Source organism: Triturus cristatus, chromosome 4_1 (genome assembly GCF_964204655.1).
Source record: "Triturus cristatus chromosome 4_1, aTriCri1.1, whole genome shotgun sequence".
NCBI classification, from domain to species: Eukaryota; Metazoa; Chordata; class Amphibia; order Caudata; family Salamandridae; genus Triturus; species Triturus cristatus.
The window spans coordinates 843,353,075-843,379,565 of NC_140585.1; positions in this window are offsets into that span (position 1 = coordinate 843,353,075).

Genomic DNA, 26,491 nt, shown 5'->3' on the forward strand with positions numbered 1-26,491 from the left:
ACGGAGAAGAAAGTAGCAGGAGAAGCTGCAAAGTCAATCCAACAGGCGATGATGAATCTCAGGCAAATATGCAAAGAGGCTGGTCCTGGTGCCCTCCTGGTTCACAGGGCAGTTTTTAGCCAAAAATGTTCTAAGTCCCCATGTTTAGATATTGGCTATCTGGTCACTTTCACCATCACTTCCAAGGGTCCATGACTGGTGGAACACCACTTGGAGGGCCAGGACTCACTCAGGCTGGGTTCAGGTGTAGGTCTAAGGTGAAGGGAGCCTTTTATGTCCTTGAGGCGCAGATCAGGAGGCTAGTAAAATAGCCTTTTGGAGACACCTAGGTGGACCTGTGTTCAGGTTGCAGGTCCAGTCCTTCTTCTCTGGGCAGGAGGGCTGCAGGGCAGAAAGGCATCAATTCTGAAAGGCAGCAGGAGATGAGCAGTCCAGCAGAGTGGCAGTCCTTTCAGCAGCACAGCAGTCCTTCTTTTCCGTAGGGTCTCCACAGGTCCAGAAGTGTACTGGAGTTGGTGTCTTTATACCATGGTTGCCTCCTTCCGGAAGGTGGGAGAAGCTTCTAAACAGTGGCTTTGAAGTGCATGGAATTTCCTCATCCCCTGCCCTGGCTCCAAGCTGCCTGTAATAACAATGGGTAGGTGTTAAGCCTTCTGTTTGAAGGCAGAGCGATTTCTATTAATTTGCAAGTTGGGCTGAGCTCAGCGCGCCACCTCATCCTGCCAGCAGATGGCACATTAAGGTTCTCCTAATCGCTCTAAGGCGTGACTGTCCAGGAGGAATTCACAAAGTCTAACTGCCAGTTACACTCAATTATGTGACCCAAGACAGGCTATGGGCACAAAATGGCAAAGGGGAGAGGAGAGTTGGCCTAACGGCTGGGGTGCTCGACCTCGGACCTGGGGAACTGGGTTCGAGTCTCGGTAATGATGCTGAACATCCTATGATTCTGGGCAAATCACTTAATCTCCCCGTGCCTAACAAAAAAAAATGAATGTGTGTCCTGATGTAACGTAATTGGTGCTATGTAAAGCGCTCTGATACCCGATTCGGATTCGGGTCAAGTTCAAACTATATAAAACTCTGCTAAAAAAAAAAGGGGCAGAAAAATGCCAACTTTCTAAAAGTTCAGAACATAAAACAATGAACCCGGCTCCGTACTACCGTATACTCCTACTACTCATGGAATAACGAACAGTCAACTCTTTTATCTGTCCGAATGGAATTTTTATTAGACCATTCCTGTTTCTTATTAACTTAAAAATTGATCAAAACTTTTTGGACTGAAAAGAAACACAGACTTATCAAATTCACACATGAACTTACACGTATATACAATTCACATTAATATACATTTAAAGACAAAAATGGACTTAGACACTGTGAAAAAATTATTGGCAACAGCTTGCAACATGACAAAAGCAGCAAATGAATTCATACCTTAATCTGATGCAAAACACATTTTTAGGAAAATTTACATCATATACAAAATTTAGTAATAGACATGAAAATATCCAATGTTATGAACCACATGTGTTATTCCAACTCCAGCGTCAAAAGAGTATCTGAATAGTATATCAATCCTAAAGCGTTTCAAGACCCAGGCGAATAGTACTGGGACTATCATCAGGGCTTCATATAAATGGACCGGATATTCTGCTTTCTAGCGATGGAGCAGCTGCTCCAGCTCGTTTGCTCCAAGAGTTTTTGGCTTTTCTGCCACTGGACTCATTAATGTTACTGCCTACAAGGCTCCTTTAACACTTTGCCAGGATGAATTTCTTTACTGCAGAGTATGGGCAGGACTGAGTTCCTTGAAGACTCTTTATTTTTACCGCATTTTCACCAATTCAAAACACTGAATGTAATGGACTTTACTTTTGCTCAAATACGGGCGTGCTTTCCCTCACGGGTATTATTTTTCACTCAAAAACAAGAAGGAATCTTCAACTCGTGCACCATGCTGGTTGTAACTCAACTCTGCATCTCAAGATGAGATGCAGAGTTGAGTTACAACCAGCATGGTGCATGAAGCTGAAGGTAGAAGTAAGCTTAATGAAGACATATAAAAACACCAGAATGCAATCTAAGCTCTGAGGATCAGAACCAGCAGAAGAGTTAACCATGCACACCTCTACTCCTGCCATAGTTGAACTCTTGCAAAGGCTATGTAAGGATTATATCAACCTTGAGGGTTATGACTCAATATCCAATGACAGTAAAATATTGTAATTTTTTTACTGGGAATGAAAACAATTTGTTGAACATATTGTAACCCCAGTTCAGTGTACCAGGAATAGCAAAGTCCTGTATACTGTACCATTGTTGCTACCATAGCAAAAGGTGTTCCCTATATCCTGTAACTGCAAATGCATACCATTTTAAGAGTATTGTACATGAGACTTTCGCTTCCTATTTTATTATACTTTTATACAAATAACTTTCTTTAACTCACATATTTACAACAAACTAAACATTTGTCTTAGTACTACAGAAGACAATTGTAACAGTATGATCCTTCTTTCAGTTTTCTGTGCACGCAACAGTTATATATTATTTGTTTGTTTTTGTATGTCTTTGGCAAAGTTAACATATTAACTGTTTTTTCTTCAAAAATGGTTCAGTTTAATCTTTTTTTATGAAGTTGGATGGTACTATAGTAGCCCATGTGGTATTAAGGCAAAATTTCAGTTTATCACCCTTTTGCTGGGGTAGCTCCTTTACCAGATCCGCAGTAGTATTGCAGAACTCAGAAGCATAAACTAAAAAATAAACATTATAATAATTGTTCATATGGGTGTATTACAAGGTAGAACTCAGGGCCATATTATCAAGGAACGGCGATAAGATTATCGCCGCTTTAGCGGCAGGAAACTGCTGCTAAAGCGGTGATAATGGGCTTGATAATATGCCCTTGTGAATTCCCATAGAAGCCCAGTTTCACACTAGAACCTGGGCTTCTATGGAATTCACAAGGGTATATTATCAAGACCATTATCGCCGGTTTAGCGGCAGTTTCCTGCCTCTAAAGCGGCGATAATATCGCCTTTCCTTGATAATATGGCCCCCGGTTTCTTCACTTCGTCTTCAGTTCATTTACTGTCCCTGCGTAATAACCACGCATACGTCAACAATTTAAGAATCATCACGAGGTTACAGTTTAATGTTTTCGTCTTTCCGGCAAATCATGACAGTCTGTAGGTACATACTTACTTAATCTTCAAGTTTCAGACAGTGTACTGTCCCAAAACCTACCGTCCTGCATCTATATATAACTATAACTATATACATATTGTCACTACTGCGCCATTAAAGTCAACAGTTTTTCCACTTTGTAATTTAAGGATAGTAGACTGCAGTACAACCTTCAGCACAAACTACTTTACTGCAACCAAATGTTAGGTGATGGTTCAGAATGGTTTCAGGCACCTACACAGGAGGGTTATTTTGGTTCACTCTGCTGTGTTTTCATGTCTTTTAACAGGTTTCCAGTAAACTGAGGCCTGTTTGTTCACTCTTAGCGGTATCCTTGTTTTGGCATGAAATTGGATTACCTTGCGCAGGTTCCCCCTGGACATAACTCTTGATCTGAGCAGTACACATGGGAAAGATGTACCCCTGGGTAACATTTTGTGATTGCTACCCAGAAAGGAGTTGCAAAACTGCTTACTGCATCTCCAGTATTTTACAGGCTTAGTTTGAGACTTCATTTCTCAGGTTATTAGGGGTCAATATAAGTCTGTTTAACATAACTTTCTCTCGATGAGACACCTGTTTTTAGTTGCGGAGATGTGGAAATTGTGTGGAGAAGTCTTGCTCGGTGGATGACAACAGTGGAAAGTGAGTTTTTTGTCACCGTTCAATCTTTCATATCCAGCATGACTGCTCCAAAACTGCTGCAGTTTAAGAAGAGTTGAAGAATCACTGCTGTATAGAACAGTACAATCCAATGCATGAGCCATCCACAACCCAGACTGCCTCTTCTGTCACTCATGTTTGTCTTTGATGCAGTACAGCACTCTTCTTCCTTTTTGCTAGGTGTGCACTATAGAAATGTCTCACACATACATACATTTAGGCATATTTACATGGGTATTGTGCCACAGAAATGTCACTTTTTTTGATGCCCCGGTGGCGCAATGCCCTGCACTATATTTACAAAGTGGTGTAAAGCACTTTTTGTAGCTGAACGGCGGCTTTGTAAATATGGTACCCTTTCACGCAGGTATCTGTGTGAAAGGAGCATGCAATGGGTGTTGCTGTGGGCATTCAACTGCAGTATCTATTGCTTTTTGATAATGCCCTAGTTTTACATGGAACAATTAACTGCATGCAATAGCAGGCGTTTGAATGCGCAACAAGGAGAAATAATTTTATTTCTCCTCATGTTTGCTTTTTCTAAGTGTGCTGTAGAATGTAGCACACATAGAATGAACAAAATGCCATTAACGATCATTTATGTTTTCAGAAGGTGTCCCTTTCTGCATATAAACAATTATTACATAATGACGATTTGCTACTTCTCTGTGAGTACTGCAAAATGCAGCACACATAGAAGTAACAAATCGCCATTATTGATTGTTTATGTGCAGGAAGGGGCACCTTCCCACACATGAACAATCATTCCCTGCAATGCAGGCACCACCCTTGCACTATAATGCAAGGGTATCTGCATTGGGGCTTGGCAGCTATTTTTAGTGCTAGGAAAAACACAGGGTTGCGCCGTATTGTTGGAAATGGCGGAGCGTGGCGCTGCAAAATTTGCTACAGCTCCGTGCTCCATCATTTCTTTGTAAATATGCCCTGCACTTTTTAAAACTTAATTTCACCATTTTCAAAGGTCTAGCTGCAGCCTAATTTTCAGATGTAGTGTGAACGAAGTGTTCAAGGGGTACCACATGAATGCAATGCCTACTTGTTTTCAGGATGCAAGAGGGTGTTTGGACAGAATATCAGAAACAAATTATCGTCATACAAAAATATTGTGTCAAGAATATTAGGACATCAAAAATATCATCAACAGGAGTATCGAAGGTCAAAATATAGTTTTCCGTGTTGTTTTTTATTATCGTTGCATGAAGTAATTATGCCAATTAGTATGTAATTTATTGTATCTGTTTATATTTTTTTAGATTAGTGTTTTTAGAAATAAACATTTAGCTATGACATTTTTTAAATGTGTGTATTTAGTTGTATTAATAAATATAAATAATTGTTGTATTTGTTATTTTAGCAGTGAGATATTAGGTTTTTAGGGGATAAAGGTGGGGAGATTTTTGTAAAATGTATATTTGAAAATAAAAATATTGGTGATAATTTTGAAAATGTGATAATGTATACATTAGATTTTTTTTAAATTGTTTGTTTTTGTAATATTTAGCAAACATTGTTTTCATTATGATACATATTAATGGTATAGGAAAATATTGAAAAAATATTGAATGAAGATTACAAAATTATTTTGTTTCAAAACTGCACAAATTGATTACATTGTTTTGGAAATTGCAATTGTATTTTAAAAATATAATTAACATTTATAAAATATTACTATTTAAAATAGTTTTGATTAAGTGATTGTTAATTTTGAAATCATAGTTCATTTGTTATGGACTGTTCCCATGAGGAGCATCGTCAAGACTGATTTGCATATGGCTGGGTCCAAACTGAGGTGGCATGGTGAGCAAAATAACAAAGGGTTGGAGCGCTAACCTGAGCATTTGCCAGTGGTTAGACTTATTGTTAGCAACCTACCATCACCTTTTGTGTGTTTCTTTATTAAATGTAACCCTTTTAGTGTCCAATATTGTTGTATTGGAGTGGGGATAGTAAATTTCACCACTTTAATGCCCAACAGCTTCCCAAAATTGGTATAGATTGGAGTGGAACTAGTACATTTCACCCCTTTAGTGTCCAACACCTTCCTCAAATTGGTATAGATTGGAGTGGGATTATTGAATGTTACCCTTTTAGTGTCCAACAACTTCCTTCAATATGGTTGGATTGGAGTGGGAATAGAACATTTCACCCCTTTATAGTCCAATGCCTTCCCCAAATGGGATTAGATTGGAATGGGAACAGAAAATGTCACCCCTTTAATGTCCAAAGTCTTCCCCAAATTGGTTTAGATTGAAGTGGGAATAGCAAATGTCACCCGTTTAATGTCCTATGCCTCCCCCAAATTGGTTTTGATTGGAGTGGGACTAGTAAATGTCACCCCTTTAGTGTCCAACACATTCCCCCAATATGGTTGTATTAGAGTGAGGATTTTAAATGTCAGCCCTTTAGTGTCCAACACCTTCCCCAAATTGTTTAGATGGGAATGGGAATAATAAATAACACCCCTTTAGTGTCCAAAGCCTTCCCTAATTTGGTTTAGGTTGGAGTGGGAATTATAAATGTCAACCATTTAGTGTCCAACACTTTCCATAAATTGTTTTAGATTGGAGTGGGAATAGTAAATATTACGCCTTTAGTATTTAGGATTTTGATTATTTAACTTTAAATTTGTATTCTGAAATCTTTTATTTTATTTTTATTGGTATGTAGTAGACATATTTGTGTTATTTTATTAGTATTATTGTTCATTAGTAATGTTGCACATTTGTAAACATTTATTCATAATTACATTGTTTTGTATGAAAAGGACATGTCACACATTTTTCTCATTTTATTTCTGTTTTCAAAGTTCATCTTTTGAATATTTTGACATTTTTAATGGCGTATTTTAACTGAAAACCACACATTTATACAAAGCTAAGTAAATAAAACATTTCTATATAATGTTATTTAAAAAAGATGTAAATTATATTTAAGTAACATTCTGTGTTGTACATCTTCAACTTTTATTTTTCATTTTTCAACAATTTTTTTCCATTTTTAATTTTTTTTATATACAGATTTTCAACATCATTTCAACATGTTTTTATTTTATTAATTGTATATAATTTATACTATTGTTCAATTAATACTTTATACATTTGTAACTTTTTTATCACAATATTGTTTGACATGTTTCGTATGTTTAATATTTTTAAACATTTGTTCATACATTTATTCAACATTTCTACAATTTCTCCCATTCATTTTTTTAAAAATTATTTTATTTTACGTAGTCAGTCAAATAGCTCACATTGTACACATTGTAGATGCACATAATTGTAAAGTCACTGCATACAGTAGGGTCGTTACACTAACATGCATCATGTTGCCGTCTTTAGTGACACTGAATATACAGGTCTGACCACTTGCACATTGAAAAAGAATAGTGTACCCACATCATCATGATACAAATAATGAGAGAACACTGGTCCGGTACTCTATACATATATTCCACACCATCCCTCAACAATATGACTTAATGGGATATACACCTCCCGTATCGTACTATGGCTTCGGGCTAGCTCTTGTTCATAATCAATCCTCTGTTTGCGCGGAGAGGAGATGTTGCACCAGTGGGTCCCAGAAATCTCGTGACCGAGAAGACTGAGGTATGTCTTCTGCATAGGTGTCTAATTGTGTTTTAAAATATGACATGTCCTTGATCCAATCTGTATATTTCGGCACCTGTTTACTGCCCCATTTCATTGCTATTCTCCTCTTGGCCAACAGTAGCGCCACTGCCAAGAACTTACGTCTATGTGCCAGTTTGATCTTATAGATACCCAAAAGGCACATCAGGGGCACATTGGGAATCCGCTCCTTATTAGCATATGCATGAGAATATCAGTCACATCCCACCAGTAAGATTGGAGCTTTGTGCACGCCCAGGCCAAGTGTAGAGAGTCTGCGTTAGGGGCCTGGCATCTGCGGCATCGGTCATCGGCCCTCAGCCCATATGTGTGCAATTGCATGGGTGTGTAGTATACCTGGTGTATAAACTTAAAATGTATGATTTTCAGGTTGCAGTTAGACGTGAGCAGCTGTAGTTGCATACACTCATAGTTCAAGTCGTCTTTGGGAATGGTTGTGCCCAATGTTGCTTCCCATCTAGCTAGGGGTCTATCCAGTGCGCAGAACTGTTCTCATTGTGACGTAGTATACAGTTTAGTAACTAGGCGTTGCCGCATAGTGGATGTCAGGAGTGTCTGCAGTGCATTATGTGTTGGTGGTTCAGCCTGGAAGGATGGATACAGAGCTTTGACCGCCATGCGCAGTCGCAGATATGCAAAGACTTTTAAGGAGGTGCGATGTGTGCTTAAGGCTGCGTCATCCTGTGATATCTACTCCTTATTCGGGACAACATCCCCCATGGTTCAGAGTCCCATCTCATGTAACTCCCGTATCATTTTTTGTTCCTGCGTCACCGTGAGTTTTGGGTGGTGTCGAAGGGGTAGTGCCGGCACATATGATGGAAGTTTGTGTGCCCTCCTCGTTAGTGTGTGCCAGTCTCTTGAGGTGCAAATCGCTGGGTGTATCTCCAGATTGGAGGCATATTGTCTGGGAGAGGATATAAGTGACAGTGGGGGAGACGGGTGCATACTTTCGTGTTCCACAGCAATATGCGGCACATGTCCGTGTGGCTGTAGCCAATAGTGTGCGTGTTGAGCCTGCACACAGTAATAGTATACTTGGAGGTCGGGGCACCAAAGCCGCCATTTAGGGTCTTGTCAGTTCCTTCCAACCTACTCTTGCATGTTTCCCTGCCCACGTCAGGCGGAGTGAACAGAGCCAGTGGGAGCCAGATCGGTATATTCATAAATAAATATAGAAACCTAGGCAGTACTATCATTTTCTGCAACGCGATTCTATCAGCCAGCAACAGGGGTAGTCAGATCTATCAAATCACTTGGTCTTCCAGTTTAGCTATTGCTTTGCCATAGTTTTCACGTACCACTGTTCACAGTGTAACCAGATACCCACGTATTTTACTGGGTCAGTCTGTCACTGCAATGGGTAATTAAGGGATGGTTTAGTCGTCACTGGAGTGAGCAGGATGACCACCGATTTGTCCCAGTTAATTCATAGGCCCGAGAGGTATACAAACCTAATATATTCTCAGATAAGCGTATTTAGATCAGTATCTGGGTGCCTAGTGTACAAAACCATATCGTCCGCATATAGCAATGTGTTTACTGGGCGCAGCTAGAACTGCAATGCCGTAGCGGTGTGTCTCTGGTGTATCTTGCAGGCCAGTGGTTCCAGTGCCAGCGTGAAAAGCAAAGGCGACAGAGGACAGCCCTGTCTCGTCCCTCTGTAAATGCTAAAGGGATCAGATGTGGTGCCATTGATTCTGAGCCGTGCACAAGGTGCTGTGTATAATAATGTTATCCATTTCAAAAACGGTTCTGGGAATCCCATTCGTCGTAGGACATAGAACATAAAAGGCCATTCCACAGAATCAAACACCTTCGCAGCATCCAGCAGGGCCGCAGCAGCCGGCAATTCTGGGTTTATATGGTGGAACATGGCAAATATGGTCCATAAATTTTGCATCGTGGAGCGAGAGGGGATAAATCCCGCCTGGTCTGGCAGGACCAGCTTCTACATCAGTGGCTTTAGGCTGAGAGCTATGACTTTGGCTAGGATCTTGGCATCCATGGTGATTAGCAATAAAGGGCGATATGACTCACAGTGGGACGGATCTTTATCAGGTTTAATGAGAGTGATCAATAATGCCTCGCGTATTGATGGGGGCAGCATGCTATCCTCATATGCTTCCTCATACATGGACGTCAAATGTGGTATCAACAGATCTTTGTATTCCTTATAAAACTCAGCGGGCAGTCCATCTACACCTGGTGCCTTATTGTTTGGAAGGGAGTTGATGGCTTCTCGGAGCTCATCCTCGGTTATATGATGACTGAAGTATTCAAGATGTGCATCAGACAGCCACACCAGTGCTACATCGTCAAAATACTGATCTAGCTCAGTGGGATCCGGTGTGGCCCATGCCGTATACAGCCGAGCATAATAATCCAGGAAACACCGTGAGATAGAGGGGTGTCATATCGGGGTGTGGCTTGTGAGTCCACAATCTGGGTTATATATGACACTGTGGGCGAAGGGCGTATCTTACTAGAAGCCATTCATCCGGGCCTGCCTCCCTCTCCGTAAATCCACGCCGTGTATTTCTTTGAGATATATTTCAGTTCACTGTCCGCAAATTCATGGTAAGTGTCTATCTTCCCTCTAATTTCAGCCAGGATCTTGGGATCAAGTGTGTTAGTGTATGCAGTCTCTAGTCATGTAATGTTTGCTGCAACCATGGACAACTGTCTACGGATATCTTTAAGGATACCCGCATGTTTACCAATACAGAAGCCACGTATTGTTACCTTGAAAGCCTTCCATAACACCTTGGTACTTTCCATGGAGCCCACATTATGCTCAAAGTATTCAGTAATGGCGTGTCTCAGGTCGGAGTTAAATACTTGGTCCTGTAATACACTTGGCTGTAGGCGCCACGTGTACTGTCTCGGCGTGTGTGAGAGGATGACTAGTTCCAGTCAGACTGGCACGTGATCAGAAAGGGTATTGGGCATGTGTGTTAAATCAGTGGTCCAGGCGCTCATATCTGCAGTGGCTATCCAAAAATCAATCCTGGCCCATGTATTTTGAGTGGAAAATATGCATGTTCCCTTGCGGCGGTGTGTATGTCGTAATCTCCATATATCCAGCATGGCACAGTCTTCCATCCCTTCCCTAAGTGACTTAGCAGAATTCCTCCCACACCTGTCATTCCCTGTGTACCTGTCTGCCAGTGGATCTAGGCACGTATTAAAATCACCCCCCATATTATTGCAGAAGGTGGAAACGTTCGCAACTTGTTCCATATATCTGCAAAGAAGGAGGGATCATCAATGTTCAGTCCATAGGCTGTAACAATAGTTATAATGGTACCGCCGAAATCACCCTATACAAACCCATACCTTCCCTGATCGTCCGTAAGCGAGTGGAGCAGTGTGAACGGTATACCACGTTTGACTAGAAGCATTACCCCCTGCATAAGTAGAGTAGGAGGATGCTAATCTATATGTGGCCCATCTACCCCCAATTCTGCACTCAGTGTCGTGAGTGAGGTGAGTTTCCTGAAGGCAGGTCACATCTACATAATACGCAAAGACTTTCCTGATCTTCTGGGGATTTTTCAGCCCTTGTACGTTCCAAGTCATGAGCGCCAGTTTCCTCGTGTCTCTAGCACCTTTAGCCATTTTCAATAAGTGTGGTAGGATTTACATGGTAGCATAGTGTGCATGTGTGAGTTGCGTTGTATGCAGAAGTGGCCTCATCTGAACTGACCATTTTACTAAACTTACCTCCTTTACCTCCCCCACCCACTTTGCCACCCCAATTATGGTGAAGACAGACCCAAAAAGCAGAATACAATATCCCCCACCCTTACACAATCACATACTTAAGATCAAGAAACTGTGGTATACACAAGGTGGCGAAAGCTGCTAGCCGGTCTTCCTGGTGACCTAGTCACACGAGTGGTCGTCTAATCAATCCTATCCAGTATACAAAATAAAGAATAACGTGTCTAGCATGACCTTATAGGGCAGTAAGGGGCAACCGGCCCAGACAGTAGGATAAAGGTCCCAACCATGAATCATTGTTCTGTGTGCCGTGATGATGCACTATTGTCTCTTGTTCACATAGTAGTGTTAAACCCCAGTCTGCCAAGTACAATACTTTTCTGAGTCCAGTTATAGTGTCACTCGGATCCCCACGTAGCACCATCCCATATGCAATTCACGTCGCAGATGAGAGACCACTTCATTCAACATCCGAGGTGCCGCCCTGTTCTTCTTGTGTGCCTCTAGGAGATTTCCAATGCAAAGGTTGAGTGTTCTTCAATTGGAGGAACTTTGTCACGTCCTTTGGCTCACTGAAAATCCTACTCTTGCCTCCATCCGACATCCGCAGCCTGGCCGGGAAGAGCATTGCTTAGGGGATGTTACTCTCACGCAGCTTCTTCTTCACTTCCAAGAATTTCTTCCGTGCCTCTTGAACTTGCGAGGTGAAGCCCGGATAAATGGCAATGTCCATCCTGTCGTGATTGAGGCGGCCCACCTCCCGGGTCTTATGGAGCGCCGCATCTCGGTCTCTATAATTCAAGAGCTTCGCGATTATAGGGCATGGTCTCGCCCCGGTGGAGGCTGAGGCGCTAGAGATCTGTGTGCTCTCTCCACTATGAACACTTCTGGGAAGGTGTCCCTGCCAAGGAGTGCAATCAATAGGGCCTAAATGTAGCGTTCCATATTACCCATTTTGGTTGATTCTGCCACACCCATAAAGTGCAGATTGTTACAGCGTGAGTGCGCCTCCAAATCCTCCATCTTTGCCATTATTGCCATCATGGCTTTGTCGATTTTCACTTGTTTCATTTCCATTTGGTGCTGTGTGTCGGACATTCGATCAACCCGGAGGGTTAGGGAGTCAATTTTCCCATTGATGTTGGACAGTGTCGATTGAATCGTCGCAAACATAGTATGAAAGTCCACAGACGTGTCGGCACTCATCGCCTAAGTGTTCGCCTAGCTGCTTGGTGGGTCGTTTGAGGCATGCTCAGCAGCCTTTTTTGACTGCTCAAAATGCTGTTTGGGATGATTTCTGTCAGGCTTCCCCATATTCGGAGCTGCAAGTTGAGCTGAAAAGTGTTGCCTCGTGCCCTCTTCGCTGGATACAATGAGCACCCCTTATAGGCAGCTAGTGACGAGTAGTCAGCCAGGGCTTGTGTGTTCTGCACTGCTTCGGTTCCGGAAGACCCCTTTCTTCAGGGCCACGCAGCCAGTGAAATTGCCACCTCTCTGAACATTAGGGACTGCTGGGTATTGCTAGGGATTAGCCCAAAGTCCGCAAACAGGGGCGCAGCAGCACTTCAAGGCGGACCACACTGTCACAGGATTGTCCAGCCAGACTCCAGCGAGGCGCCCCCTCTCAATAGCTGCAGATGGGGAGTCAAAGGGCGTCCGTGTCCAAGGAGCCTCAAGACGGGGGCCCCTCATCAGCTTCCACCGCTGCGCGTAGCCCGTCTCAACATCTATGGGCTCGTGACACCCCTGGGGGAAAGGCTGCATATATACCCAGGCCGTGTTTGAGACAGACACTATCCCAGGGGTGGTAATCAGCAATGTCAAACCAACGTGCAGAGGTTTTCTGCCCCTGCCCATTCACATTCGGAGCAGGGTCAGGATTGTCGCAGCAGGAACCAGTCAAGTCAATGAGATGTCAGCAGGGGAGCGCCGTAGCCACACTGTCCCCTGCAGCCGCACTGCCCAAGGAGAAGGACTTGCAGTTGCTCACCGCTCTTCCTTGCCAAGAGTGGCATCGCAGACACAGCAGGCATGGGGCAATGTCAATAGATGTGTCGGTAAGGTGCCATCGCCGACTTCCCTCTCGCAGCAGCTTAGCACGGCGGTCACGATCGCGGGCCCACACCACCTCAGCAGTATGCCTCGCATCGCTGGCTCCTCTCTCAGGCCCGGCCCTCACTCACCTCGGCGGCATCGTCTCTGTTCTCTGGGCGCTCCTCCGGAGGTTCTCCACTCACAGACTGGCAGCCGGCAGCGATCGGTCAGAAGGCAGGCGGCTGGGGCGTCAGGCACGATCGGCGCCGGTCGCGGCGGAAACAGGCCTTCCCAGCGTACTGTGTTCCGTCCTTGGCGCTTGCATAGTAAGTACGCCGAAGTGCACTCACCCTCGCAGTGCAGGCCGCACCCCGGCTCAGGACACTCCGCAGCTTTCACCGCTCAGTGTGGGCACAGCTGACAGGGAGCAAGCCCACGGGTCACTGCCGTCGTCTGGAGCAATATTCTGCCAGATTTGGGAGCTTTTAGTGGGTCATGCAACCAGGATAAGTTCAGGATATGGTTACGGCTGGAGGAGCACGCTTACATTGTGGCCATCTCCTGGCGTGGCTAGCTCCGCCCCTCAATTTTTCCCATTCATTTCTACAGAGAGATAGTCTTTTTTTTTAGTTTCACTTAGGAGTGATTTTCTTTTACCACTACCTGCTATTTGTTCTTCTATTTGTGCTGCTTTTTGGTCTATTTGCATAGAACCAGGTCGCATGAAGGTGTTGCTGTTCATCAGAACAGGTAAGTCCTGTTTCAACGATTTTTGAAGGATTTTGAGGGTACGGTGAGTTTAGAGGGGGTCTAGAAAGTAGTTATAGTGTTGATTGCGGGTTTGTTGTATATTTAGATGTATTAGTGTTTTTCACTACTTTGTAGTTTTGCGTTTTTGTACACTATTTTAGTAATGCTATTTTATGTTAAATTAAGTTATGTTTGTTATATTTTGATGAATAGCTGTTATGTCATGTATATGTATTATTGGTATTGTAATGTATTTTGCTGTCAGGTGTTTTATTTACTTGACATGGTTTTGTCTATGAACGTGTCCTATGGGCATTGAGAGTTTACATTTTTTTTAATGAAATCATTTTTGGTATATTATAAACCATTGCTTTTTAATTTGATTTCTTTTTTTTTCTGGTTTTCCCGGAGCATTTATCATTCTCATTTTTTTTAATGGTTTCTAAATACTTTGGATTGCTTTGAGGGATTTGTATTGGATTTGTTAATTTTTGCATAATTTTTGGGCTGTTTGGACAATATTTTTCCATTTTTGGTGGATTACTCTTTTTTTAATACGTGTATAAAGAGAAATATCTGCAACTAAGAACAATAAGTTTTCTTTATTTAATTTTATTTTTTGTGCAAAATGTCATTTTTATAATGTTTGTGGAAATCTGTGATTGTTATGTGCTATTTTTTGGTTTATGTGTTGAAATAAATGTTTGTGATGGATTTAAAATGTATAAGGATTTCTGCCTGCCCTTAATAAGGTTCAACAGAACTGGGAGTAGTAAGTCTAAAAATGTTTTATATACTTCTGTAGGAAACCCGTCACTTCCGCTAGCCTTGACATTTGCCATATTTTTAAGAGCTGCGGCAACATCGCCGGGCTCAATTTGCCTGATCAACAAGTTTTCCTGAGAAGAAGAGACTTTCGGAAGGTGCAGCGCTTTAAAGTTCTTTTCAAGCTCATGCTCATTGACCTGCTCAGTTTCTTCATATATGTGCCGATAGTGATAAAAAGAAATTCGACTCTCTCTTTATTTTCAGTCTCTATTGCACCTGAGAGTTTTAATTTTATTGATTAACCGTCTAGTCTTCTGTGTTTTAGCTGGCCAAGCCAATAATTTCCCTACCTGTTGGCTCTCTTCACATAGATTTTGTTGAAAGGCTTCATACCTGATATTTCCTCTAACAGAAAATACTCCATGAGCTTCTGCTCTGGCCTCAAAATTTGATCTTTCATTAATTGATGGGAAGTTGTGGAGAAGGAGCCTACCACTAATACTATAAATTGACTTTGAGCGTTATATACCGCTATCTGGAGATCCTGAATTCTAGCAGCCCGAAGCCTAGTTAATTTGGTTTTATATAAATCACCTGTTCCCTAAAAGCAGCCTTGAATGCGTTGCATACCATAAAAACGGGAGGTGTGTTAGACTTTAAAAAAAAAAAACCCTCCAGAATAAAGTGCTTTGCATCATTTACCCAAGTTTGATCCGTGAGTAATGTCTTGTCAAATTGCCATCTTGGTCTTTTCCTCTGAGGCACCTCTAAAATTACAACCATAGAGACAATTGAATGGTCTGAAAAGGGGTTAGCCCATATCTCAATGATACCCCTCTTCAATAAGCTTGCCACAAGAAAGACGTTGAGTCATGAAGCTGACCCAAATCTAGGCGAGTAAAATGTATATTGTCAGAAGTTGGGAAAGTTAGATGCCAGGGATCTACCAAACCAGGATTTTGCTTACTTATACCAAGAAGCTTGGTGGTTTTTGGCTTCATCTGTCTCCTATCTCCATTAGAGGTATCATAGCTCAAATCTTGTATACAATTATGATCCCTCTGCTTGCAATGCAACATTTTATATGTGTTCCAAAGCCTCTGTTTCATCCAATATGGGGCCATAATAGTTGAAATATGTAAACACATTGTCAGCCACGCAGACCGTGACCCAGATCCACCTGCTCTTACAGTCCCTTAGGTCCACCTTAACTTGCTAAGCCAAGGAGTTAGCAAATAATTTGGCTACGCCCCGCATCACCACTCCTGCTGAGGCATAATAAGCCAGCAAATATTTCCTTGGCATGGATATTTTAGGAGCATTGTAAACCTAGGAAAAAAGTGCCAAACAACCTCATGCAATAGATCAAACATGATTTTACATAAACAGAACTTAAGAAGAGACCTGTTACTATCTTTCATTCTGCTTTTTTCAACTGCAAGCCTTCACCCCTACCAACCCCCCTTGAACCCAGCCTTCCTCAGCCCTCAAGACCCATCCTACCCACCTTAACCCATCGAGCCAACCCTATTAAGGTGGGTACCTTGTTAGAGCACCTGGTACCCCCTCATGTGACCCCCTACCATCCCAACGAAAAGAAAAAATCATTTTAACTTAAGAAATGTAGCCAAAAATAAAATCTGAAAAACACCTCATCAGGAAAGCAATTCTTTTTCCCCAGTTAAGTGCATTTACTTCAGACCCCTTCCTTTTTCTTTAGATTTTTTAGATGCGTGATAGAAGGGCATGGGCCTCTTCGACTGTAACAAAGAAATAAAATTGATGAGAACCTTAAGTTTGGACTGCTGTACCGAAGAGGATTGCCTCCCCATCAATTTTAACTCCATGATCAGACCTTGAAAGGCCTTATGACAACGAGTTGCTACAACAGATAAATCTGAAAACACTTTTTCTATGGATATGTCTGCAATTGACAAATATTTCCTCAGTAGTGCTGCAGATATAATTTGCTCCTTAATTTGAAATTCAGAGAAGTTTACAAGAATTGTACATGGATATTTTGATTTTGCTGGGTTCTGGGCCAGAACCCTATGGGCCCGCATGATTGTCAAATCGGAGGGTGCGTTCAGTAAAATTCATTTTTTAATCAGCGAGTCCGTTAGCTGAGTAACAGTCCAGACATTACTTTGAGTTGCCATGCCCTCTGGAATACCTATAAATCTTAGGTTTGAGTGTCTGGAATGATTTTCCATGTCCTCGACCTTGATTTCCAGCTGGCAGATCTTTTTTCTCTCAAGAGTAATGTCCTTTAGGTGTAAAATGATTTTATCTTTTAGATCACTTATTCTCTGCTCTGCCTTCTGAAATCACTTTGGGAGCAGCGCAAGATTGTCCTCAATTTCAGTTAGTGTTTGATGGAGCATTTCAACCTCCTGCGTTTGTTGAACCTTCAGAAGGCAAATTTCACCCAGTATTGTTTGTAAGAGCAGTTTAATAAGTCTGACTGCTGAGTATCCTTTGGTAGGCCAGATCAGGAACATTGTTCAGCTGAAAAGCACAAATGTCATGCTTGGGGCCACCTAGTGCAGCTTGATACCCTCAGTGGGGGCTAGGCAACTCAGACTCCTGGGTGACTTGCATTGCTGGTGCGTTTCTGCTCTCTTCTCCTGGTACCTCCTGAACCTTTCACTTGGACCTGGCCAGAATCATCACCGAGAGCTTGCTTTTGGGGGCTCCTCTTTCATACGGCTAGATTTGAGAACACAGGTCTAGTAGCTGTATATAGCGGGGGACTTGAGGCTAAATCCACAGTTACGTCAGTGACATCTGTTATGTCCATTGGAACGTCTTGCCATGACCTGGGGCCCCAGGCTGCGACTCTGCTTCAAGATTTGTAAGTATACAACATAGAAGTGATTACATAATATTAAATGTAAATAATAACTATACAAACATTAAAATATTCTATATATGTATACTATTACAGTACTTTCAGATACAATGACAGTATATAACTTCGCAGAAAGGAAAGCAGGTACTAAATCACATAGCCTACACCTAAAGCCAAGAAACTGCATCAACTGAAACTATAAACTGGAATGCACTAAATATTATTCTAATGCATGCTATGGGAGGGCATCTATAAAAGATAATGTTGTAATTCACGTAAGAGAGCACAACCACCCCCTAAAGTTATAGAAATAGTTATAGAAATAGAAGAATGAGAGCTATTGCAGAATATAAGAGATGCAAGCACTAGCTTCTAGGAACCCACAAACAAAATCCTTAAAGATATACTAGCCAAAGTCCCTGAACAGGGCAGGCCACCTATCCCCACTTTAAACAGTTTAATTGCAGGACCTAAAAGAGCCACCAGTGATACCGCACCTGCCCCTAGAAGATACCAAGACATACACATACCTGAACACTTAACAATTACACATAATGAGGAACCTTTCCTTTTACATGACAACCTAAATAATGAAAAACTAATCATAATATTCTCTAAAGCATATAACTTACTAAAACTGAAAAAATATGAAACATGGGTGATGGATGGGACCTTAAAATGTGTCCCAAACCATTCACCCAGATGTACACCATACATTGTGAATATTAAAACACAAATTTCCCTTTTCTATATACCTTACTTCCAAATAAACAAAGCAGCACTTAGTATGAGCTCCTAAACCATATCATACACACAACAAATAATTTGAACCCTTACAAAATAGCCATAGACTATGAGCAAGCCATGATTCAAACAATTCTAAATATGTATCCTCACACAGCCGTGCAAGGCTATTACTATTATTTCAATTAAAGTATATGGAGGCACCTCCAAACATCTGTACTAAGTGTAGACTATTCTACAAGCGGCCAATTTGCCCTTGAAATCAAAAGAATTATAGCACTAACCTATGTCCCTGTCACAGAGGTAGCCCACCACTACAAATTATTAAAAGAAACCTCTTGCTACCAACAAAATGAAGACAAGCTTAGCCCCTTAATGGACTATTTCGAAGACACTTGGGTTGGCAGACTGCATCCATCAGGACATAAACGCGTGGGACTCTTTTCAAAATGATGAGCCACCTTCTACCATCTGTTTGGGTTAGCTGCAAATGTATTCATTCAAAAACACCAAGTGGTATCTACACACTTTGGTAGTCTTCAGTACAAGTGTAATGCTCTAGCCAATAATTGCTGACAACGGTTTCTGTGTTTTTTTGTTGTTATTATTTCTTCAAAACAATTTTTTAATGCAGATAATATTATAGTTAATACTATAAGCGCAGGCAACACAGTGCTCCAATGTGAAAAACAAAAATAATATAAATACATGAGACACAAAGAAAAAACAGAAAAGTTCATTGGTAATATAAGCTACAAAGAAATCACATGTGTATATCACATCACAACATTTGAAACATTTATGAATTAGGACAACCAAGTGAAACACATGTCGACGTTTTGACCCCTGTTTAGTTACGGGGTCTTCTCAGGACAATAGTCGTCTGACTTATTATCTGCAAAGATTGGGAGGACAGAAACCAAAACCATTCATCAGTCGTATGTCCACTTAATGTACAAGGTATTTGAGTGCCAGTTGTGGCGTCACATGAACATGACTTACCAGAACTAAGTGGCCACTGTCCAGTATGTGTGGCTGAAATATCCAGGATAAACACCACTAGTGAGTCATGATTCCAACCTCACCATCAATATCAATGGGCATAAGTCAATCAGCCTACACGTAGTTCTATAGGAATTAAAAATTGTATGTATCAGTTGTCTGAACTGTTAATTTACTGTCACTACAACAACTAATGACATGCAATGTGTCCAAGGGCATACATGCACCCCGATGACCCTCGTGAAGTGCACATGATGTGTCCATGCAATTCATTGTGTATTCATTTTGTTTGCGCAACCCTTCGCCCTCAAATGATTTATATTGTGCACAGTGAGATCAATGTACTTTTCAATGTCTACAGACCAGCTTAATTATTTAGCCCACTATGGACATGCAGTGCCATCTGCTCTCACCATTGTCATGTACCAACTGATGCGTTCAACATGTGGAGTCAATGTCCCAGTGTCTGTCTTTTACACCCATATCCAGTAACCCTTGTGAGTTGATCCAATCTATGAATCTGTTAAGGTCCTTTTTCATTGCAACGCCAGATCATGAAGATATCGTCAATATATCCAGAACCAGACTCTTTTCATCACTCATTACCTATTTTCTTAGGGAACACTTTCTCTAGTTGTTTACTCATCAGTATCTTAGCTTCCTTAAACAAATCTTCTTTCAATTTGCAAGATCTCCATAAACGTAAAAATTGTCCATATGGAAGATTGTCTGTAAGTGCTCTTGGATGATGGCTGTTGTATCTCAGTAATGCATTGGTGTCTGCCGGTTTCTTACATAGGGTTGTGTATTAAAAGAAATGTTATATCTAACCAGCGAGTCTTAGTAGCACACTTCTCATCGACTATAGTTTGCTGTGAATCTCAAATCCTCCCCTTGTGATTTCAAAATTAACTTGTAGCTTCCCCAAACAGATGGTAGAGGGTAGAGGGTGGCTCATCATTTTGAAAATAGTCCCACGGGGAACGTTGTTTTTCATATAATTTATATATATGGGTGACTTTCTATTTTTGTACTAATTTATGTATACTTTCTTATATCTTTTGAGGGTTTTTTATAGTTGTTATTTTCAGGCAGTTTATCACTGTTTCTAGGCTTGAGTTTTTCTTTTAGGAAGTCTATGTAAAAAAGATAGAAGTTGGATAGTATCTTATCAATTAATTCTTATTTAAAAATTTTAAGTTTAATAAGAACTGCATTTTAGTAAGTATATATTTTACTTGGTTACGTAGTTGTTGAAATGTGTAAATCTTTTCTGTAATAGTTTAGTGAGAAAATCCGGCAGAGTATGCTCGTCTTGCAGCGTTTGTCATTTCTGAAGCCGTTATCTGTTTAAATTAGTATGCCTTTTATCTTGTTGATTTAATTGTTTGCTTGATTTTATTAGTTAAAGTTGTTTATAGTTCCATTTCATTGGTTGGTTTAGCTTTAAATTGATTTTTTTTAAATGTGTTTTTCACCTCTATGTTAAACACTTATTTAGGTATTATTTTTGATGTATGATATCTGCTCTAAGTCCTGCTTCTGTTGAATATAGGTATATATATTACAGAGTGGCTCTAGACATTCTGTAGTTATAGTTAAGGTGACTGGAGACAGGGATTTTTTTTATTTTGTCCTTTAATAACTTTGCACCTGTTTGACGAATAGTCACGAAATTTTGAAGACCTACTGCCCTGATTAATTCTTTGAGTACTGACAGTTTTGAGTTGTTTAATCAAGGTGGTGCAAAGAAAAAACAGGTTCCCAAAATAGGCTTCAAATCCAATGCATTTTCACATAGCGTGAAAAACCATCCGTCAGATTTTGATTACATTTGGCAGGTTCATTTATAGTGATGCACAGATGATTCTTTGGGGTACAGCAGGTAAGTAAAGTAAGTATTTGATATGTTTTAAGCATTTCTTTTAGGTATATCTTTAGCCACGGTAGTACTGCGGTACTCCCGAGGCGGTGCCCCCACAGTACGTAGCAATGACAAGTCATTAGCGGATTGGCCATTGACTGTCATTACAAAAGCTAAAGGCATTCATGTTGTTTTCACTTCAAGTTTCCCTGTGTTCGGTGTTGCACGTTGCAATGTAGGTAAGTATGAGGTTTGGTATTTTTCCAATACCTATGACCATTTTATCAAAGTGGTAATAGTTAGGGAAAAATATCCATAAGTTTTTGATATATATATCTATATATATATATACACATTTTTATTTACGGACTACCACAGTACTACGACGTTACCAAAGAAAAACAAAAACAAAATAATTGTAAAATTTAAAAAAAACACAATAACACACAATATTTTATAAATATAGTGTGCTAAACACTAATTTTAACATATGTACTGAATAAAGAGTACAGATTATCACTTTAATTAATAAAAACTACTGCGCTACTTAAAATGAAATGCCATTGCCCAATTAGTGATACAAAAGTATACAGAAATTTACAAATAATAATGGTAACCTCCCAAAATAATTTTGTGGTACTGTGGTGGTACAGCACAACAAAAATAAAAACATAAATATTTTGAAAAACCTATTACCACTTTCGTAAAGTGTTACTAGGTAGGGCAAGAATGTCAAACCAATTAATTACCAATATTCAACGGCATAATGCAGAACACAGGAAAAGTATACCAAAAATCAACATGCCTGCCTTCAACGTTTGTAAAGGCAGTCATTACACCAATCAGCTATTGATTTGGCATCATGCTGTACCATGGTAGTACAACAATATACACCCATGTTTCAGAAACATACTATGCACACTGTTCTCAAAACTTTGAAATAAATAAGTTATAAAACAGTTACACTACTTACCTGCACTACCCAAAAAAAGCATATGCGCACCATAATATTTAATCCAGACACGTTTTCACCAGATCCAATAACAGATTTCGAAATACACACATTGAAATAAATTAACCAACATGCATTGAATGTAACCACTTTTTGGGACCCCCACAAAATTTACATAGTTTAGTATATATTTTGGGGAAAAAACATTTGCATCTTTGCACACACTTTAACGCTACATTTCTTGTCATTTCCACACTCGACTTTACGACACTGTCTAACTGCTTAGTTTATCTCACTGCACTGTATGGATTTTACAGTGCTCTACTTCACTTTATGACACTACGGTATATTCCACTACATTCTACGCTAACCCACTGTACTCGGCCCAACTGGATTGCACACCATTGTCATTCCACTGTATTCTATTACACATTTGTGTAAGCCACTTTACTGGATGCCCCTAAACTGTAGTACCCACAACTCAACCCTATTTCCCTGTACCCAACTCCAATGTCCTCTATTCCACTACATGCTATTCCACTATGGCCCACTTGATGGTACACTACTAGAGTGTACACTATTCTAGTCTCCGCTACTAAACTCTACACTACATATTGTACTGAAATACATTACACACCACTTACCTTGTAAGATGAGTTTGGCAGAAATAAGTTTGAAATGTGTGTATGGTGCTTAATTTAAAAACATTAACAGATAACGATAACTGTAGAACTTCTAATGTTTGTAGAGATTAATTATGGTTTGTATACCAAACCTAAATAAAGTTTTCCTAACTATAACTGGCGTGTATCATTTGTTGTTTATGTGAATGAATATATATTTGAAATCTTCTCCCCTATTTTTAATGGATGCTTTGATTTGAATGTAAATATGTAAATAGATGAAATATTTGTAACTTTTAAATCCAATCCATTCTTTCTGATTTATTTGAATGAGATAAATTTAGATATAAGAGAGGTTTCTGGCACTATGTCATGATAACGTTGTATTGAAAAAGTTAAGCATCACGGCAATAATAGTCTGCTGTTTATGTCTATTGAGGAGCTAATCATGTGACCTTGTATTTTTTGCTTAAAATGGAAACGTTTGGTCCACATTAGATTGTGTGAACAAGGGATAGGTCCCGAAACGCGTTACGAAAAGGAAATAAATACCCAAGCCGGATGGCTGAAAGCATCCCGAGTGTCGGTGTCTGATTTGGAGAAAGTCGGATTTGGTTGCAAATATATATATATATATATATATATATATATATATATATATATATATATATATATATTCACAGAAAAAAACATAGGTTTCAGGGGTGTTATAGTTAGCTGGCCATTTCACTCGTACAAAACCATAGAAATTCCTCCGTTTTAGTTAGTTCTGCTAACTATAACTCGCGTACCCGCAATGCACTGCTGATGATGTCACATATTGCATCATTCATGACATGGACAGTGACATCACTGATGACATCACTGATGACATCTCAAATGACATCACTGATGACATCACTGATGACATCATCCAGTAAATGTGGTTTAGTTGAAATTTAAATATGTATTATATATATACCAAAATTTTTTTTAGCGATTGAGTGGATATATAACTGTCTGGATGGAGGATTTAGTAGCTGTCTGACTGTCTGTTTAAGTGAGTAATTAAAAGTGTCTCACTTAATACATGGATTAGTAACTAAACTATGTGAATGAGAGCATCACTGTCTCTGTTGTTGTATAACAGGCTGTATCAGTTGGTCACTAACTACTTGAGTGTGTATATTAGTTATTGATTAGTTGGGTGAGTATTTGTATGCGACACTGAGTTTGTGTGTGTTTGGATGGGTGTGTGTAACTATGCATAGATGTGTGAATGGTTGATTGACTAGATGTATAGGTTTAAGAGTGCATGTGGAAACAGTTGTTTGATTGACTGAGTATATTTATTTGTGTGTTGGTGAGCGAATATATGTTTTAGTTGTAAATCTTCAACAAAGTAAAAAAATAAAAGGCATTGTATGTGAGATTTGGTGTATATAAATAAGTATGTGTAAGAGTCAGTGATTGTGAGAGTAACTATATGAATGAGTGTATAATTGTAATGGTGATTTTTTAACATATTAACTATGAGTTACTATGTGTTTGAATAAATTAGGTGTTGTTGGATAATTGTGTAAGTGAGTAAATGTAAGTGTGATACATTTTTTTCATGAGTGAGTAGGATGACTGCATAACCGACTAAGATGACTGCTGATGTGTCAATGTCTATATATGTGTATAAGTGCATTTGATAGTGTTCTATTAATTAGTGACTACATGTATAAATGATTCTGTTGTTGAATGGGTAGTTGTGTGTGTAGACTTAGGAATCAGTGAGTGGGTATGTAGTAACTGGTATTGGTGTGTCAATGGTTTCAAATATGGTACTTTGTATTTTACAGTGAGTGATGAAAGGTTATACTAGTGTATGATGAGGTGTATCAGATTGTCACGTGGATGATGTCATCACTGATGTCATTTGAGATGTCATCAGTGATATCATCAGTGATGTCACTGAGCATGTCATGAATGATGCAATATGTGACATCATCAGTAGTGCATTGCGGGCGCGCGAGTTATAGTTAGCAGAACTAACTATAACAGAGGAATTTCTATGGTTTTGTATGAGTGAAATGGCCAGCTAACTATAACATCCCTGAGACCTATGGTTTTTTCTGTGAATTTCTAAGGTTTTTTAAATGCTAATTTCTAACTATAACGTCTCTGAAACCTCTGTTTTTTTTCAGTGAATTTCAAAGGTTTTTTAAAGACAAATTTTTAAGTGTGATAGTAGTTATACCTATTTTTTGTACTGATTTTCTACAGTTTTTAACTGTTTATTTATAAACATTTTATTCATTAAATAACATTATATATTTTTCAGAAAATTGCAAAAAAAACTTTGTTAAAAATTCAAACTGAAATATTGATTAATTTTCTTGTTTTGATTTTTTAATTTTAATATATTTATATTATTTTCTTTTTTTTTTAAATCCATTTTTTTTTCGGAGTCGCGCACTCAAATCGTACACATCACGGTGGGTGAGCGCATTCTAGCCGCCATTTTAGAGAAGTCAAGAAGGATCCACGTACGGTGTGTGACGGCTGTGTGTTTTTCAGTTACATCATATACATTTAATATTACATGATGTGTGCGATTGGTATGCGACCAGTCCGCGACTCATGCTGCAGCGCATTCGTGTCACATGCGCATTATGGTACGAGATCCTTGCGCAGTTGCGGGTCCCGCATGACGTCATATATGTGCTGGGGCACGCTGGGTGTGCGACTTCTACAAAAATTGTATGTTCCAAAATGATATGTATGTGTCTTTAATATACATATTAGGGAAAGAGATTATCTAAGATATTCATAAAAATAATATATTTGTACTTATAATAAACTTATATTATTTTTAAATATATTTTCGCGAAGTCGGGTGCGTGCATCATGAGTGCAGAGAACCAGGTCAGCAGAGCTGCTGTAGAGCCAGAGAAACCAGGTCAGCAGAGCAGTTGTAGAGCCAGAGAACCAGGTCAGCAGAGCTGCTCTAGAGCCTAAGAAGCAGGTCAGCAGAGCTGCTCTAGAGGCCGAGAACCAGGTCAGCAGAGCTGCTGCAGAGCCAGAGAAACCAGGTCAGCAGAGCTGCTTTAGAGGGAGAGAACCAGGTCAGCAGAACTGCTTTAGAGCCAGAGAACCAGGTTAGCAGAGCTGCTCTAGAGCCAGAGAACCAGGTCAGCAGAACTGCTTTAGAGCCAGAGAACCAGGTCAGCAGAGCTGCTCTAGAGGCAGAGAACCAGGTTAGCAGAACTGCTTTAGAGCCAGAGAACCAGGTCAGCAGAGATCTTTAGAAGGAGAGAACCAGGTCAGCAGAGCTGCTTTAGAGCCAGAGAACCAGGTCAGCAGAACTGCTCTAGAGCCAGAGAACCAGGTCAGCAGAGCTGCTTTAGAGCCATAGAACCAGGTCAGCAGAGCTGCTTTAGAGCCAGAGAACCAGGTCAGCAGAGCTGCTCAAGAGGCAGAGAACCAGGTCAGCAGAGCTGCTTTAGAGGGAGATAACCAGGTCAGCAGAGCTGCTTTAGAGCCAGAGAACCAGGTCAGCAGAGCTTCTCTAGAGCCAGAGAAAACAGGTCAGCAGAGCTGCTTTAGAGGGAGAGAACCAGGTCAGCAGAGCTGCTTTAGAGCCAGAGAACCAGGTCAGCAGTGCTGCTCTGGAGCCAGAGA